The 19,964-nt window shown below is 35.6% G+C and overlaps 1 protein-coding gene and 1 long non-coding RNA gene across 2 annotated transcripts in view; one reads left to right on the top strand and one right to left on the bottom strand.

The window, feature by feature from the left end:
* LOC133530529 (uncharacterized) overlaps positions 1–19,964 on the bottom strand; it is a 547,295-nt gene that overhangs the window by 147,489 nt on the left and 379,842 nt on the right. The gene's annotated exons all lie outside the window — the stretch shown is intronic.
* The window catches only part of LOC133530534 (uncharacterized), a 144,623-nt gene that overhangs the window by 391 nt on the left and 124,268 nt on the right, over positions 1–19,964 (top strand). The gene's annotated exons all lie outside the window — the stretch shown is intronic.

Below are 19,964 nucleotides of genomic sequence, written 5' to 3'. Positions count from 1 at the left end.
CGAATGTTATCTGAGTCTAATGGCACACACAGATTTCAAAACAAATTTTGTCACGCCGGTGAATAGTAATTAACAACTTCTCAGAATACAAGTAATAAGGTTTAACCGCATAGGTGAAAAGAAATGGAGTTATGCGGATAATTTATGATAAGTAAATAAATAATCCATAAGGTTCAATCAAAAAATATTTTTTATGGATCTTTACATAGTTAACACAGGTGAGACCCTAAATCGGCTGTCTTATATCAAAACCCAATACGTGCTTCAGACAAAATTTAACACGAGAGCATAAAAACATAAAATGTGTTAGCCTTAATATTTTTTTTAATTCTTATTAACCATTGTATAGAATCAGCATCCATATTTTATATATCAGATGCACGGTTTATATACCTTACTAACTTTGAATTGTTATGTAAGAACCAATGTTAACGTCTTACATAATCTTCCTAACCTCTCTAAAACTTTGTAAGTCTTCTTTTTGTAAATTTGTAAATTTATATAATTTTCTTATTCAATGCATTTTAATCATATGATGTAATGTTTTGAAAGATGTCTCCCCCGAGTATCTGGCCAGTCCATATTGGCATACCCTCCTCCAATTGAGGGGGCATTTAAATCTTCTTGGGTCAGAGGTGTAGGGTTAGAGCCGGTGTAGCTTAATTTGACGTTCATAAGCGTATTGTAATATGTTTACTTGAATACTAAACTATTTTTATCTTTAATGTACTATAACAGTTTTTCTGTACATTCACAACTAGTATTTTGCGACTATCAACAGTTCTTATCTCACAATCACGTTATAATCGTTCGATTTATAGCTGGCCCCGAACGGCTAACCCTTTGTCTATTGTTAAGTAAAACCGCACGTGCTACCACCTACACAAAGTATGTTCTGGTCACTTTAACCGGTTATTGAATTACAACTCCTATGAAATTTGCAATAAGATTCAAAATGAACAAATTTAAAAATAATTTCCAATTTCTTGTGTGGTTCCTCTACGGTTGCTGAGTGCTGGCAAGTCGAACGCTACAGAACCAGTCTAAAATGTGTCCTGGAGATGCGTTATCGGAGAGCGCACCTACATTGGTTGTTTGAGCGTTGGACTAGCCTACGCTCAAGAGCCAATTAGAATTATAAGACCCTTTTTTGTAGGTGCCACTACACCTGCACCTGCACCTACCTACCGGTTGCTTTTACTTAACAATAGTCAAGGCCGTTCGGGGCCATCTACAAATCTAACGACTATAACTCATCATCTGTTAACTGGAAATCAGACAAACTAGCGAGCTTCAAATAGCTGCCAAGAATGGTAAGCCGTAGGGGAATTGCAACTGACAAGCTTGCTGCAACGTCAGACGAAAGTGCCCTGCGTCTGACTCTGAATTATTTCCTTGGCCATTCATATGAAACACGTCAGGTCAAAGTTTAAGCGTTTGTCAAAATATCGCTAGTATAATTTAATCTTTATATTAATTACGAAATGAAATGAATACCTAATTCTTACGAACTGACATATTTTATGGGATACATTCGTAATTTTGTAGTTAATGGTAGCTAGCAATGACTTTCTTGAAACATATGTTTGAAAATATAATTTTGTATTTACCATCGGCTTTACTGTGAAAAAAACGTCTTCTAGAAACCAATAGGGTCTACATTCCAGTCTTTGTTGGCTTAGTGACTGACAGACTGACTCAGCATATTATTGTAGTAGATATTACATACATGTCTATTTATAAGAGCCTATATGTATTGTGATCGTCAAAAATAACTTTAAATAATAAGAAGATAATTCAGATAAACTAATTGCAATTAATTAGAATATGGATAAGGATCGCGAAGACAAAAGATAACAAGGAAAAAAAAAATGTCGATACGAAACAAAAAACAATATCTAACATGCAATGCCAAATTGTACATTTCTGTCAAAAAAAAATTGTCTTTAAAATTCAATTCTTAATGTCAAAAATACTTTCCACGCTGCGCCGTCAGTCGCTTGTACATATTGCCCTAACACCCAAACTGCCCTCCTAATTTAAAAAGTGGTATCTCAAAAATAAATGAACTTGAAACTTGAGCTTTCATGATTAGGATTTTAAGGTACATGTTTACCTTCAATTTTCATTTAAGTACTGCCTTTTTAGCTTAGCAGCGCAACACATATGCGATATCTGGTTTGCTTTTAGTTTACGCCTCGACTTTGTTCGGAGATTGGATCGTCACCTCGATGACACAGGCAATCAAGGCCCGCACCTGTCCGGAGTCCGGACACGAGTTAATTTACTGTCGGCGTTGGTCGGCCATTTAAAACGACAGGCGGACGTTGCATGATGATAACCTAAGGTTTCATTAAATTACATAATTTTTTTGAAACAGTGGTTATATCGTATATGCGGACATAATCCCAAATTATACTCGTAGTTCGTTTTTTAGCATTAGAAAAAAAGGTTAACAATCTTGACAAGACTTTTTTTGAAAATCGCGTTTTTAAATAGTTAGCTATTAATTATGAAAATAAAAGAAGCCCTGCCTATGAAGCTGATGGTCCCGGGTTCAAATCCTGGTAAGGGCATTTATTCGTGTGATGAGCATGGATATTTGTTCCTGAGTCATGGATGTTTTCTATGTATTTAAGTATTTATACGTAAATATTTATATATTATATATATCGTTGTCTAAGTACCCTCAACCCAACAAGCCTTATTGAGCTTACTGTGGGACTTAGTCAATTTGTGTAATAATGTCCTGTAATATTTATTTATTTATTATTATTATTTATTTATTAAAAGAAGGTAAATGATCATATATGATTTATAATTGTTATATATTTGCCGTTACTTAGTATTTTATTTAAGTGTTTTCCTATAAAAAAAGACTCGTCAAAATTGTATACCTTCTTTCTAATGATAGTATTATAAATGCCAAACTTACTCTGTCTGTCTGTCTGCCTGTCTGTCTGCCTGTCTGTCTGTCTGTCTGTCTATTTATATCTTCAAACTTAAACCGCTTATCCCGGAAGTCACCCCTAAAGGATGTAAAAGGGGGTGAAAATGGAATAATTGATAATTGGGTACGTAAGACAGTATCGTTATGTAACTGAAATATTATTCAATTTTATTTTAATAATTACAGTGGCAAATTTAATTTGTTTTGACCATTTTTATATTTTGATTGCAATTTAATGTTTGATTTTCGTTTTGATTTGATTACAAATTTTGACATTTATTATGATATTGTTTTATTTTTTATTTTATTATATACAATTTTGTAATTAAATTTATTCTAATATAATGTAAGGGCCTGAAATAAATTAATTGAATTGAATAAGAATAAATCAAATAGCTTTGCAAAAAGTATACAAAGGAACTAACACATTTAGATAATATTGTTTACTTCAAGGATAACTCACATTCTATTCTATGGATATCAATTACACACAGTATCAATATTCAATTAATCATTAGCACTAATACGCTTTTATTACCGGAAAACCAGGCAAAAGACCAAGATACCATATTATTGTTTATATGTCTTAGGTGTTACAGTAGATAAACACGGTGTAATACTCGTACAGTGAAACTACATCGTAAGATCGTAAGATTCTGTATCGTACATACAGAATCTTGTTAGCGTTTAGAATAAGTTAAATTAGTTTGTTGCCACAAACTTACGAAGCTTTGAGACACATAATGTACTAAGATATTTTACTCAGAACGCTGAAGGTAGGGAATACTAGTCCAAAAGTGATACTAGTAGATAGTGAATATTCAAAATTAGAATGCACGTGTAATTATAATTCCAGTCAATACGAAAAAAAATTATGGTAAAACCATAACCTCAGATCAGTCATATCGAAACTTTTTTATAATTCTTCTGAATTGCTTAACTTTATTCAAAATTGAGCATACATTTAAAACAAAATTCAAAATTCAAAAATTTATTCTGCAAGTAGGCCTCAAGGGCTCTTTTACAAGTCAATACAACATTTATAGTAACATCATATAGTGACATGAAAAATACATAACAACATTTACAAATACAACAGCCAATACCTGGGTAAAACATATTAGAAGTAAAAAAAAACATGTAAGTCAAAGATAAAGATAGTTTATTATTCAAGTAGGCATATTACATTGCGCTTATGAACGTCAAATAAAGCTACACCGGCTCTAACCCTATACCTCTGACCCGAGAAGATTCGAAGAATCGGCTTATTAAGCTTCAAACTCCAATAAAAATGTATATTTGTGTAAAATTCTTTCATTTAAGTACTAGATACTTAAATTTATTTTCAATCGAAAGTCTACATCTATGCCCATCTCATCTGGAAAAAAACTTTTTAATAATAAAGTGGTCTTTCTCGAAGGGTGTATTAATTGTGCATCACTCAATTTGTTGTTGATTTTTGACCTATTTTAGGTATTTCATTTGTTTGTTTGCTTGAGGCTTAGGTCATAGTGCCGCCCACGACAGACCATGACTGGCCGTGGGACGTTTTGCCAGCCGCGGTCACACCTATTTTTAGAAATTTTACTTAGTGAACTGTACACACTACCTACTGTAGGTAAGACTTTAATTCGGGATCAGTTTATAAATTTCGCATTAATTTCTTGAGGATATAGTGATCCACAGAGCGCGTTTTGAAAACAGAGATTGTTTTTCTTATTTTTTCGCAACTGTATAAGTATAAACTCATTTAAGTATACTTACTTGAAAATAATATTATACCCAATATGCCCATTGGCGTAATGAAATTTAAAAAATAGTACATTTCGATGCTAATGCGGAAATGTCATTCTTCACTCGTCCCGAGTCTATTATTTTCAAGTAGGTATACTTAAATGAGTTGTGCATGTTTTTGTATAATTTTATAAATACTTAATTGGATTAATTTAATAGCCGTTTAAAATATTTTTCACAATTTCAATCGTGGCTGAATGGCCCGGATAAGTCTGTGCCTTGCCTTCGATGTCCTGTCAAAAACAAAAAATTGCAATATGGCGGACGACGGACGAATATTTTAAATGTCACCGTATTTAAGAATAATTTCGCTTAAAATTTTAGTTTTTTTCCTCACAAGTGTGATGAAAAACATTGTGTGTGCTACGGGCGGTACAAGAATTACGAACGCGTGTTAATTAAGCCCTCGTCTTTGGCTATGAGCTTAAAATTAACACTTGTTTGTAAATTCTTGTTTACCGCCCTTAATACACAATGAACTATTCTTTAAAACTTGCTTCATTAACGCACTTTAAACGAGAGGATCATTTCCAAATATTCTTCCTTTACGGCACCTTATAAAACTCGTTTAAAGCACAAAAGGCCCTATTGGCTAAACAATGGATGTCACTCGCAGGCCCACCAGGAATTATTTGCATCATTTGTTAGGAGAATAGATGGTGATTTTATCAACTTTTTGAATGAGATGTGACGCAATTGTTTACGGCGTAGGAATCACTTTTGAATTTTATTAAGAGTGACGTTGGTATATCTTTTCCGAACATGGAAACGTGATTTTAGAGACGCGTGGAGCCAAAACCAACATGTGGTGACTCTTTCAACGATTTTATGAAATGATAACCATCATGCTGATTTGATGGTTTAAGTCCCCGGCAAGCTCGGTCGAATTTAACCTTCCCATACACAGAGTTTCGTTGCCATTTTGAAACTACGTGTTTGATTGCAATGAAGCTTTGCACATACAATGACATGAGGTGTATCTAATCTTGTAATTCGTTTTTATTGCTTCACCTTATAGAACAAACGACATAGAGCAAAAACAAGTTTTGTATGAAAATCTTATATTCGCTGTATTTTTAAACTATGGTTTGAGGCTACGCTTAAATTACGCTCGTCTGACATCACCTACCTAGCTTATCAAAATAAGTAGAAAGATAAGATTGTGGCAAATAATTTTCTATGCGCACTATACAGTTTTATTATTATTATTTGGAAAAGGATCAGAGGGTGGCAAAGTCTTTTGAGATTTTGTTTAATTGGCTAATATTGAATTGATGATGGCTTTTTTTGCAATTAGAAACAATTGAATTTGCATTAACGGTTTAAACAGTATATGAGCCTATCGAAGAAACCAGTAAATTTTACTGTTCGTAAAACAGTTGAAGCATTCATTTATTTTTATCGCTTTTTCAATACTTAGAAATGTTCATACAGTTAACGTTACTGTATTGTAGTTAACTGTTTTTCAATAATATTGTATAAAACAGTTAATCTCAATGAAAATCACTTTGTGCTCAATAGATCATATTTTTTTCAGTGTGTACTAATTTACCCTTTTATTTATTATGCAATATAAAACATATTGAGGTTAATTTGCGCCCATTAAGTCCTTATTTGTTGCTAAGTTTTTCGTAAAGATAAACAGACAATAAACTAAATAGATACAGACCATTAGCGAGTCTAACACCCCCGCTACAACTGACAGACAAGATATTGCATCTATTACTTAGATTTACGGCCAATCAATTACTGTTCTACTGGGCTACAGTTACCGAGCACTCGGCATAGACCACGGATCTAGAGAAGAGACGTTTAGCACGAGGAATCTTGACATATACCCGATTGTTTTTTTTTTACTACGTCGGTGGCAAACAAGCTTACTGCGGCCGCGGTTACCATAGCCTATGGACGCATGCAACTCCAGAGGTGTCATATCTGCGTTGCCGACCCTTACACACCTCACCCTGAGCTCTGGCAACCTTACTCACAGGCAGTAACATGAGAATAGAATAAGAATAGAATAGAAAAACGTTTATTGCAAAACCATCTACAAACAGCACCACATTAGAAAACAAAAAAAGTAAGAAAGAAGATCTAATACACTAAACAGTTATAACTACTTGTAACTTATACTAACATGCAATAGTTACAGTGATGATGCTGTAATAGAGGCTACAATTGGACACCACACAGCATATGCTCTAACATATATATGCTACAGCGCTGGTCTTCCGTGGAGCCCAGGGCAAGAAGATAGCTCAGAACAGTAAAGGCAGTGTCAGACAGTGATTTAGCAAGTATTAATATTTAACACAAGTTCGAAACTAATGCACGGAAAATTTTCAAAGCGGAAGTGAGTGGGTTGGGAATATCTAAAAATATATTATAAAAATATAAACAGCAGGGTCTAGTGTTATTTGGCTGCGGTTTTCTGTAAGGTGTCGCGTTGTGCGGTAGGGCACAGCAGAGTGGATGTCATTCCAGATCTAGAGCAGAGCCCAACTGGGGAAATACCTCCACCTTACAGAAAACAGCAGCCAAATAACAGTAGATCCTACTTATAGTGTTGCGTTCCTGCCGGTGAGTAAGGTGCCAGAGCTCAACGAGGGTGTGGAGTGTTAGGGTTGGCAACGGGCATGTAACTCCTCTGGAGTTGCCGGCGTCTATAGGCTACGGAGACTGCTTACCATCAAGAGTGCCGTATGCGTGTTTGCCACCGACGTAATATAAAAAAAAATCAAACCTTGCGTATAAATGTTCGGTTAATATTTGTAATTTGCACTCGTTTAGCAAAGTTTTATCTAAATGAGAACCTAAAACCTCCTATGACCCAAATTTTAAATTCCAAATAGTCTAAAAGCGGATGCAGCGTCCAAAAACATACGAATAATCCACATATTAATAAAAACCACTAACATTCCTCCTTTGAAGTGGCGTGCGGTGTGCATAACATACTTACAACATGTATACTGTAACATACATGTATGTTGGGAAAGCTGAAACTGCGCATAACTGAGGTTGTGGTAGTGATGTGCCTTTGTTCGTGTACATTATAAGTTTTTTAACACACATTTAGTGCTTTTTTAAAGTCATAGCCTGCCTCTTGATATACAAAGTCTTTCTTGCTTGGTCTATGTTACTCAGGTGGCCATGATGATGTATCGCAGAATTAATTTTTTTGTCAAAATTTGCACCTCGCATAATATCTAATAACTTTGAAGGCAACTAACTATTGTAGCGAATTGATTGAAGAATATATTAAAGTTGGAAAAAAACTGCGAAACAGCCACATGGCAAGTTCCTTCCCTTCTATTATTTTCATTCCATACAAGCTACATGCATGCCAAGTTGTTCCTTTCTGTTGAGGCCCATTTCTCGAGCAGAGGCCCATTTCTCGAACGGTATTAGTCTAATATTATTGGTGTGTTGCCATGGTAACCCGTACGACTTGACAGTTCGTGGACTAATAATATTAGTCTAATACCGTTCGAGAAATGGGCCCCAATATTTGCCTAATATTATTATTATTATGTTGCTATGGTAAACCATATGACTTGATAATTCTTGGACGGTATGGCCTAGTGGGTAGTGACCCTGCCTATGAAGCCGATGGTCCTGGGTTCGAATCCCGGTAAGCGCATTTATTTGTGTGATGAGAATTATACATATATATCGTTGTCTGAGTATCCAACTCAGACAACGATATATATGTATAATATACAAATACTGAAAAAAATCCAGGACTCAGGAGGAAAAAATAACTATTCTCATCACACAAATAAATGCCCTTACCGGGATTCGAACCCAGGACCATCGGCTTCATAGGCAGGGTCACTACCCACTAGGCCATACCGGTCGTCATTAAAATTTATTATGAGTAGTCTCTGTAAACTTCTAAATATTCAACTTCTGCTCTCAGCCTTAGGATTAATCTGTAAATATAGTTTAGCTTGCACTAGGTTAAACTAGCAAAAATATTTAAATCTTAAGGATATGGAACACAAGCCTTCTGGAGCTTACCGTGGGACTTAGTCAATTTGTGTAAGAATATCCCTATAATTGTAATTAAACTGTTGTCCACTAGCCAACCCCCTAATACGAGTACAAATACTTAAACATACTTACCAGCAAAATAATAACAAATGCTTATTGTAATTGTAATCAGTGTCTGTCGCTCCATTTGTAACATGGAATATGTAAATAAAATGAATATATTTAAGTTCTCATTTTAAGTTCATTGTACAAATTCTTATGAGAATAAAGAATCTTTAAACCGATAATGTTTATTTTTTTATATTATTAGTTTAATACCGTTCGAGAAATGGGCCCCTGGTCGGGACTAAACTTTAAGCTTACGAGTCCCATAATTTAATTTTTCGTAACATCTTGTAACTGCTTAACTCTATTAACCGACTATGAGACCGATGATGACGAATCACAGGAACTGCCAAACAAAGTGATCGCAATTCTCAGTAATGAGTTACCAACAAAGAAGAAATAGCTGCTTACATAAAGAACTTAGTTGCGAAGTGGATCTAAAGGCAGCTAAGTACATCACTATCACAGAGGTTGTCACACGTGGAATTACGGATATAATATTAATTGCTAGGTGTTTATTATCTCTGTGTACATTTGCGAGTGTAGTTTCGACAATATTTGCGAGTTCTAGTTTACGTTGTTAGCAGCGACGTCTACAAGATTTGTTTAAATTAATGAGTTCAACGCTAGTGTTCCTTTGTCGTCTGAAAGTTACATTCTAATTGCGACAGGAGCATTCCAGAAATGGGAATATCATGTTTAGCCATTTTTTTTCTCTTCTGATAAAACTGAGAAGCCGATATTTGGAATGATAAAGTTTTACTTAGCTTAATATAACATGAGCTTTAAATTCAATAGTATATGATACAGATTTTTGCAGGTTGCTAGGGTAGCTGCCATACGCGTGATTTTCTATTCAATTTTTGTCAAAATCATTCAAAATTTTCGCGTTTTGTAGGCGATCATAGTTTTTAGTGAGTCAAAATCAATGTCAATGATTTGCATAATTGACATTGCAGCGCAATTAGAATGCAGTTCTTATAGTATGAATTTGAAGATTAGTAAGTATGTTATTAATCTTAAACTACTAGTTTTTAGGGTTCCGTACCCAAAGGGTCAAACGGCACCCTATTACTGAGACTTCGCTGTCCGTCCGTCTGTCACCAGGCTGTATCTCATGAACCGTGACAGCTAGACAGTTGAAATTTTCACAGATTATGTATTTCTGTTGCCGCTATAACAACAAATACTAAAAACAGAATAAAATAAATATTTGAGGGGGGCTCCCATACAACAAACATATTTTTTTGCCGTTTTTATAAATAATTGTACGGAACCCTTCGTGCGCGAGTCCGACTCGCACTAGCCCGGTTTTTTATGTGATAGTGTAACGAACAGACGAGCCGCCTGATGGGAAGCGGTCATCGTCGTCCATGGATATAAACAACTTCACAGGAGCCACTTAAGCGTTGCCGACTCTTGAGAATCCTAAATACCCGCTTCTTGAAGAATCCCATGTCGTAGCGCAAAGAAAATACCTCAGAGGTAACTCACCAATTTAATCAATATCCTAGATTTATCAATTAATATTTGCCACTGTAGGCACTTTAACAAATGTAGATATTAAATTGTGTAAAAATGTTTATGTCAATCTTCGATAGGCACTGTTACACACAAATATGTTAGCCACAGCGGGCAACTTTTTATACGTAATAATCTCCAAAATTCAGAAAAAAATATACACGAATCTGCGTGTACGGATCTACCTTTTTCTACAATTTTCAGGTTCGTTTGAAACTAAAAGTTTTATAAAGCGTTCCAATAGATTTTGTAACTGAGCAACTGACCATATTTGAAAACATAGAACAAGATACACAAATACGATACGAGCAAAATTCGTCGAACGTAAAACTGTCAACACGCACAACAAATAAGCGAGGTACTCTTTGTAGGTAAGGGAAAGTTAGCTATATTGTACTAATTGCCGGTTGACATGGGGCCCATTTCTCGAACGGTATTAGGGCCAACACGATACAACGTCGTATCGTGGGTATGTGCGTTGGGCCCCGCGATACGACGCCGTAATTTGCATGACTCCGCAATATATATTAATATTATATTAGTTCACGAACTGTCAATTCCATGGGTTACCATGGGAACACACTAATAATATTAGCCTAAAATGGTTCGAGAAATAGGCTACATTTTAATATATTTAGACCACTGCTGATTTTCGCTGATCCGTAAGCAAACTATTTTTATTTTATTTAAATATGTACCTTTACGATTGTAATTTTGGCTAGGCTTTCAGAAATAGCAAACGGGTAAGCAAAAACAAGACACTTTTTTTTTAACATGGACAACAGAGTCGATCGAATAAAATTCGTCTCTTACTCTTTGCCTTCAAGATAAAAATATTTTTGCTGAAACCTAGTGCAAGCTAAACTATATTTACAGATTAATCCTAAGGCTGAGAGCAGAAGTTGAATATTTAGAAGTTTACAGAGACTACATCCATAATATCATAATTAATTATAATTTACAAAACCAGAAGGATTTAATGTAATATAACTAAGCTTAAATTACAAAAGTACAGGGGTCTCGGCTCCGAATACATTTTTATGCCATTTGGGGTTGAGATGCTTGGCCCGTGGGGTCCTAATGCTCTACAAGTTTTTAAAGAATTATCTAAAAGGTTGGTCGACTTCAAGGGTGACCGAAGAGCTGGCAGCTTTCTCGCACAACGTATTAGCATCGCAATACAGCGGGGAAATGCTGCCAGCATCCTCGGCACCTTGCCAAACGTGCCAAATTTTTTAGACATATTTTAATTTTTTTAGTATTAGTTTTTAGTTTTATTTAATAGATAAGTTAGTTTATTTTTATTGTACCCTACATTTAATTACTTTTTAATCATTTTAATTATTTACTATATAACTATAACTATTATGTTTAATTTAAAGTGTAACGTGAAAAACCCCTTAAATCTATCATTACCTTAAAAATAGATAATAGTCATTTAACACTCAGAAACATTAACAAATAAACCGGGGCCATTTGATTTTATTTAATTCCCTGTCATCGACTTCAACAAAAAACATTGCCATATTTTCCAAGAGTTTTAATTTTTCACGCTATAGCACCCCCGGGGTCGAACCGGCTTTATAACTTTTTTAATGGAATCAAGAAGCGGTGTTTTTAGCAAGTTTTGTCCCTGTTGGGACCGTAGTAGCTTTTGTTGACTAAATAATGGCTGAGGTGACTGGAGTTTTGGCATCCCCGAGATTCCACGCTAGGGGTAGAAAAACTGTAGACTTATTTTTCAGTTAAGTTATGAAAACGATACAGTTTAAAAACACTTTAAAATAGCTTACCGAAACTGTTTAGTCTAACGTTCCATAAAGGAATAAGAACTTGTGATTATAATTTTAATTTAATCGATGATCCCTTTTTTAGATACATAGATATTCTTAAAACCAACTCTTTGTATGGAATCTTTTAGACTTCAGTAACTTATAAATTATAAACAGAAAAATATATTTTATTACTGACCAAAGCGTTAGCGAAGTTACGTTTTGACTCGGAAATTTCGCTTTCGTATGTCTGTATGTTCTCCTCTATAGGTGGCAATTCTCAACTGAATCGCGTGAAATTTTGTTTTCAAGTTCAGTAGCTAAATATATATTTTTTGTTGTTTCGTTTTTTGTAAACTGTTCAAAATGATAGAAATTGGCATAAAAGATTTAAATGCCATTATGGCCTATGGCACTTAAGACTTTTGTAAGTACGCTGTGAAAATGAGTCAATAAGTAAGTAGTAGTAAGTAAGTATTTTTTTACATGTTTTAAGCTTATCGATCTTATCGCGAGGTCAACGGCACACAGAGCCACTAGTAATATCTTATGTTTAAATTACTTATCATGCTGTAAAATGCCGTAATAGCATTCGCAAACGATCATCGCTTCAGCAATGAAAGTTACGAATCAACCGTCATACCTGAAACAAAAAATACAGTTTATTAAAGTGAAAAGCGCACTTTATAATGGAACCATCTCATATTGGAACGAATTAAGATCCACGTTATAAAACAAAATGATAGATATAATTTACTATATCACAAAATAAAGTCAAAATGGTTATTGAAATTAAAAAAAAGTCGTAACATCTACCAACTGTGCCAATTAATATTTCATACAATCGAGATCTATTCAGTCGAGTCGGTTGCATTTTTTGGGTTCCGTACCAAAAAAGTACAAAAGGAACCCTTATGGTGCGACTCTGTCCATCCGTCCGTCCGCCTGGCACAACGCTAAATATCTCGAGAACCACTTAAGTTATCGATTTGAAATTTGGAATAGTTATGAACAACGCTACCCAGACACATTGAAAGTAGTATTTTGTTATTTTATTTTTAATAACTACGGGAAATGCCCAATATGAAGAGGGAGCAAAATTTCATCTAGTGATTAGGTCAATTTGGGGTATCATTTGAAAGAGCTCAAAGTGCCCATTCCAAAACATTCTTTTATTATTTTTTAGTAGTGGAAAAATGGATTTATGGAGGAAAATGTAAAAAGCGGCCAAGTGCGAGTCGGACTCGCCCATGAAGGGTTCCGTGCCATTTATGACGTATTAAAAAAACTACTTACTAGATCTGGTTCAAACCAATTTTCGTTGGAAGTTTGCATGGTAATGTATATCATATATTTTTTTTAGATTTTTCATTCCGTTATTTTAGAAGTTACAGGGGGGGGGGACACACTTTTTTTCACTTTGGAAGTGTCTCTCGCGCAAACTATTCAGTTTAGAAAAAAATGATATTAGAAACCTAAATATCATTTTTGAAGACCTATCCTTAGATACCCTGTGGGGTGTTTGGTATTAGGGTGTAATAGATACAGTATAATATAAAAAGCGGCCAAGTGCGAGTCGGACTCGCGCATGAAGGGTTCCGTACAATTTAAGACATATTTAAAAAATCTTATTAGATCTTGTTCAACATTTTACCACTTTGGACACACATTTTACCAATTTGGAAGTGTCTCTCGCGCAAACTATTCAGTTTAGAAAAAAATTATATTAGGAACCTCAATATCATTTTTGAAGACCTATCCATAGATACCCCACACGTATGGGTTTGATGAAAAAAAAAATTTTGAGTTTCAGTTCTAAGTATGGGGAACCCCCAAAATTTATTGTTTTTTTTCTATTTTTGTGTAAACATCATAATGCGGTTCATAGAATACATCTACTTACCAAGTTTGAACAGTATAGCTTTTATAGTTTCGGAAAAAAGTGGCTGTGACAGAATCGGACAGACAGACGGACATGACGAATCTATAAGGGTTCCGTTTTTTGCCATTTGGCTACGGAACCCTAAAAATGTACAATCCCCCCCCCCTTATCTCCAAAGTTTACCGAAAACAATTTTTTTTTACTATCAAAAAACATTTCCGAATTCAGTTTGCTATTTAACCAACTATAAGTGTGTTTATTACACTGGAAATTGCTATGAGATTTCATTAAAGACACCTTTTTTCAAATAAAAGAATAATTTTTGTAATCGATTCACATGATGAATTATCCTCGAAAAATTTGCCGATAGATGGCGCTGTACACAATTATACTTAGTATAGGTACTTCTGATAAAAATTATTTCGCCTTTATAATTACAAAAGATAATTCAAAGTTTGTACGGAACCCTCGGTGCGCGAGTAAAATGAACTCGCACTTGACCGGTTTTTGATTCTTATACGAGTGAAACCGTGACACAGGAGACCGTAACCATGGTAACAAGTAACAAGAAAAAGTTGATTCACCCTTTACATTGTTCTCTCAATGTCGAAGTCTGTGTATTTCCGAGTTGATATATTAATTTTGCTCAACTATACCTGTCCCCGCATCACGATCAGGAAAACAACAAACCGCACCGCGTAAACATGTTTTCACTCAACTCCGTTTCCGCCAAGATGTTATATAAAAATTGTTATTCGTCGAAACAAGGACTCTGGACTGCGGCCAATTTGCGAACGGCTTAGTCCAGTGGGGGGTGGGCGTATGGGGGGTGGGGGTAAGTGAATTTGGGGCATAAATGTGGACGGCGATGTCTTCGGGAGACTTTGTTGGTAGTAAATTGAGGAATTAAGGCCAGCGGGAACGGGATTTGGTTACTTGTGTTTATCTGGTCAGGTACGGTTTTAATGGGTTAGAATGAATTTAGATAGGAAGTTTAAATTATACGTAACGTGATAGCTTAGAAATTATGAAACTCATTTTTTTTTTCAATTTTTGAAGCTAGGGTTCGAATCCCGTTAAGGGATAGTATTTGTGTGATGAGAAGAGATATTTGTTCCTGAGTCATGGATGTTTTATATGTATTTAAGTATTTGTATATTATATATACCTACCATTGTCTGAGTACCCACAACAGACGCCTTCTTGAGCTTACCGCTGTCAATTTGTGTAAGAATATCCCTATAATTGTAATTATTATTTATTTATTTATATGATATAATATTACTATCGGATGTCAAAGATTGCATTACTGTCAGGACATTATCTTTACCTGTCCCTTATGTACAATAAAGTGTTTACATACATACATATATTATTGCGGCGGCGTTGATGACGTTCAATCCAAGGAAATTGACAATTACAGTTGGCATTAACATTGCCGCAGTAAAGTAGCAACAGTAATGCAGCTGCAGTTAACATCTAAATGTCCCTTTTATAATTTTAGTTTAACCCACCGACCGATAGGTCATTAAGAACTTAAATATTTTTTTATACTACGTCGGTGGCAAACAAGCATACGGTCCGCCTGATGGTAAGCAGTCTCCGTAGCATATGTACGCCTGCAACTTCAGAGGAGTTACATGCGCGTTGCTGACCCTAACCACTCGTTGAGCTCTGAAAAAATAATAAATACCTCTTGTGACAGAGAATAACGATATAAAGTTGTCCATAATTTTATATAATACTTAACCGCCTACTGAAATAAAATATTTATGACAATATATTTAAAAAATCACTGCCTGATTTGGCACTACGATATGTCTGCGCAATATTAATAAAATTCATCATAATCGTACTATGAGACACAACAGTTATGATGAAGACCTTCCATTTCATTTTTGACCTCCAATGTTAATAAGAGAGAGTAGATATTTGTTACCAAAATGTGAGGCAATATCTTTAGCTGTCATTAGGCACAAATGTTACGAAAGATGGGCAACACTCAGACCGATTGGACATTTATCCAAGAATGTCGCCATAAATTCCTAATTTGATTAATTTTTAGGGTTCCGTACCTCTAAAGCAAAAAAATGGGACCTTTATGATCCTATAACTTTGTTATGTTCGTCCGTCTATCTGTCCGTCCAACCGTCTGTCTGTCTGTCTGACAAGAACCCTTTATTTCGGGAACGCGTGGAGGTATCGAGTTGAAATAAAACCATAACTTAGGTCTACAGCCCCTTAAAGCTGTGAAAAAATCAAACTTCTAAGTTAACGAAAAAAAACCAACTTTTATTTTATTTTATTTATTTGGAAAGCAAACAGAAATAAGGAGATAAGGTTTCAAAATACATACAAAGGACATTCACTTATTTCCTTAACAGCTCTCACTAAAACATATATAACAGAAATATTAACACTTAACTACTTTTAAGGTACTAAATACAATTATTAAATTTACTAACACTAGATGCTAAGCTAATCAATCAGAATGACTCAGAATCATAATAAACCATAATCAGTCAGAACTACGGCCGCTTATGCCGTAAAAAAACTTATATTTCGACACCCTCAAAGGTATCAAGATTTATAGGGTACTTCCCGTTGACCTAGAATTATGAAATTTGGCAAGTAATATCGTCTCATACTACAAGTACTGGAAAAACTGAAAACTATGAATTTGTAAAAAAATAAATATAAAGAAGTTTTATTTGTACGGAATCCTTCGGTGGCGGTCCGACTCGCACTTAGCCGGTTATTTATTCGGGTGCTTAAAATAGACTAGGATCAATAAAATTCTTTAATCAACGTAAATATTATTTAAATGATATTATGGAATTAGTAAAATTTAATATATCAATATTTTTTGCATTAAATTAGACATCCTCCCATCGTGTTGTTATTTGCCAGCCCACTTTATTCATTATACGTAGGTAACCTATTTTTTCGTTATTAGGGCAAACGTTTTTGAGTTTAATGTGCTGCCTGATTCCAATAATTGACATCCTATCATCTCTGTGGATTTACTATCCAGATTGAAAATGCTAACCATTGGAAGGATACTAATCAATTACATTATCGATAGTTGTTGAAAATTGGTTAGTGATATCATGTCAAAGCGGCTGTCATGTTGAAAAATTAAAACTGCGTTGGGACATTATTCGAAATTTAGATCATTCGAAGAAGAACAGCTTGCCGCTTGAGTACTTATGTAATAGTTATAAAAAAATACTATGTAAATGATTAGAAAGAATAAAAATAAAATCTGCCAAGCGACCAAGTCGGGCCATGCTCAGTGTCTTTCTTTCTTCCTCGCGTTGTCCCGGCATTTTACCACGGCTCATGGGAGTCTGGGGTCCGCTTGACAACTAATCCCAAGATTTGGCGTAGGCACTAGTTTTTACGAAAGCGACTGCCACCTGGCCTTCCAATCCAGAGGGTAAACTAGGCCTTGTTGGGATTAGTCCGGTTTCCTCACGATGTTTTCCTTCACCGAAAAGCGACTGGTAAATATCAAATGATATTTCGTACATAAGTTCTGAAAAACTCATTGGTACGAGCCGGGGTTTGAACCTGCAAACTCCGGATTGCAAGTCGCACGCTCTTACCGCTAGGCCACCAGCGCACGTGACGTGTAAATGTCCATGTTTATGGTTCCGATTCAGACCACAAGATGGCAGATCTTTCAACGCGCACGGTCCCTATAGGCTACATGGGGGCTATTAGTAAGTATCATGTACATTACAAGCATAAGGGAGTAACTTCGCAGCGCACGACTTTTTACTAAGGGGGCGTCCATTAATCGCGTCATATTGTATAGGGGGGGGGGGGAGGGGGTCAGCAAAAAATCACCAATGATCACCACAGGGGACGGGGGGGTATGGACACGTATCACGTGTATTTTTTTTTTCATCTGTGCTATACTGTATTATAGTCAATAATAATCCTTCACGTGTACTTAGGTTCATTTGTTAGAAAACTGTTCTTTAGTTATCGAAAAAAATACACGTCATATTGGATGGGGGGGGGGTCCTGAAAATATCACCAAAGATCACCATGGGGGAGGGGGGGGGGTCTAAAACAAGCCAAAAAAGTATGACGCGATTAATGGACGCCCCCTAAGAAGAAGAAGAGTTTTTGCAATAACTCAAAAACGGCTAGACCGATTATGTTAGCTATAGTTTTCATTGAAACTATTATAATTTTTTTTTGGATCCATGCTTCAAATGTAAAAGGGGGAGACACATGTTTTTTTGTCCACAAACATTAATTTTATCAAACAATGGTTGGTGAAGACCTATATTCGTTTTAAAAGACCTATCTAACGATATCCGATTAAAGCAAAAAAAAAAGAAAAAAAAAGCATTTTGTATGGGAGCTGTCGTACATAAGGACTACGAATTCCTAAAAAATACTACCCTATCCTAACCTAAAAACTTGCACACTTGCACTACAAAACAACATTCTGCAGGCCACATTTTTAAGGGATATTAAAAATATTTCCTTTTAAAATTAATATAGAGTGGTATACTGCAAGCAAGCACTTGATCCGTATCGTACCGGTTAACCGGCTTCACCAACTTGACCGGTCGTGACGTAATTTATAGCCCAGGATTATTCCAATGGCTTACCGAGCGATGTTTAATAATAACAATCTGACAAATTCGGTAAAAAGCTAGAAATTTGAGGAATTGTAGCAAACATTGTTTGATCCTGGCAACTCATTTAGTGTTATTTCTTTCCTCAATGTGTCTAACACAAAGCAAATTTATAGGGTTCCGTACCAAAAAGGTACAAAAGGAACCCTTATGGTGCGACTCTGTCTGTCCGTCTGTCTGTCACATTGCTAATATCTCAAAAAGTACTTAAGCTATTGATGTGAAATTTAAAATAGTAATGAATAACGGCGCGGCTTACGAGGGCGATGACTCGCGAATGCGACGCGGCGCAGCGCGGCGCGGCGGCCCAACGGCATTCGGAGATCGCTCACGTAGGACACTTCCATAGGTATCAAAGGATTGAATTCACCCGCGCCGCCGCTTCGCGTTCGCATATTGTTCGCTCAGGTAAAACACTGCCTAAAACGCTAACGCTATATTGGATGTGTCATTTTTTTTAATATACAGAGTGTTTACTGAGAGCTACAATTTAATTTTGTTGTGTCACATTCCATAAATCTGTCAATATTTAACAGTACGATATTTGCAGTTGATTAATCGCAGTTTTATTTACAATAACAGCAGGGGTAAGATGGTCGGCTCTTTATCATTTGTCACTATACCTGTCACGTTCTAACAAGCATGTAAGCGCGAAAATGACGAGCATAGTGACAAGTGATAAAAATGGAACCATGATACCGCCGCAGTATACGTAATGGAGATAAACAGTGGTATTAGTGTTACTATAACTAGTTTATATCCAAAAAATAGGCCTTTGAGGCGTTGTACCAAGGATGCTGGCGGCATTTGCTCGTTGTATCGCAATGCTGATACGTTATGCGAGGAAGCCGCCAGCTCTTCGGTCACCATTTACGTCAACCAGACGCTTCGCGATTTCTGCAAAAAAACTTGTGCACGCTGGAACCCCATGGACCTAGATTTGCAGTTTGTATTTCATATCAAGTGCTGAACGTATTTTAAATAGAATCTATTTTAAATTAGTAGTAAGTATAAGATATCCGCACCACGCATAATTTTACCTCTTGCGTCGAAAGATGGTCCTTATAAAAGTTATTATAAGATCGTGTCATCCACGATGACGCGCAGATTCGTCAAATATAACCTTTAATAACATGGCATTACGCGTCAAGGCACGCGTCGCCATGAATGAGATGAACTATATAAAGCAGAGGGAATATATTTCTGTTAGAGGTTTAGTTTATGTCAAGTAGTTTAAACCTTCTTACTGTAATCCTGGCCGACGGTGTATGACATGACAATGTGTTTGA

This window comes from Cydia pomonella, chromosome 23, assembly GCF_033807575.1.
Source record: "Cydia pomonella isolate Wapato2018A chromosome 23, ilCydPomo1, whole genome shotgun sequence".
In the NCBI taxonomy this organism is placed as follows: domain Eukaryota; kingdom Metazoa; phylum Arthropoda; class Insecta; order Lepidoptera; family Tortricidae; genus Cydia; species Cydia pomonella.
Note: the sequence above shows the minus strand (reverse complement) of the source record. Positions and strands in the feature narration are given on the sequence as shown.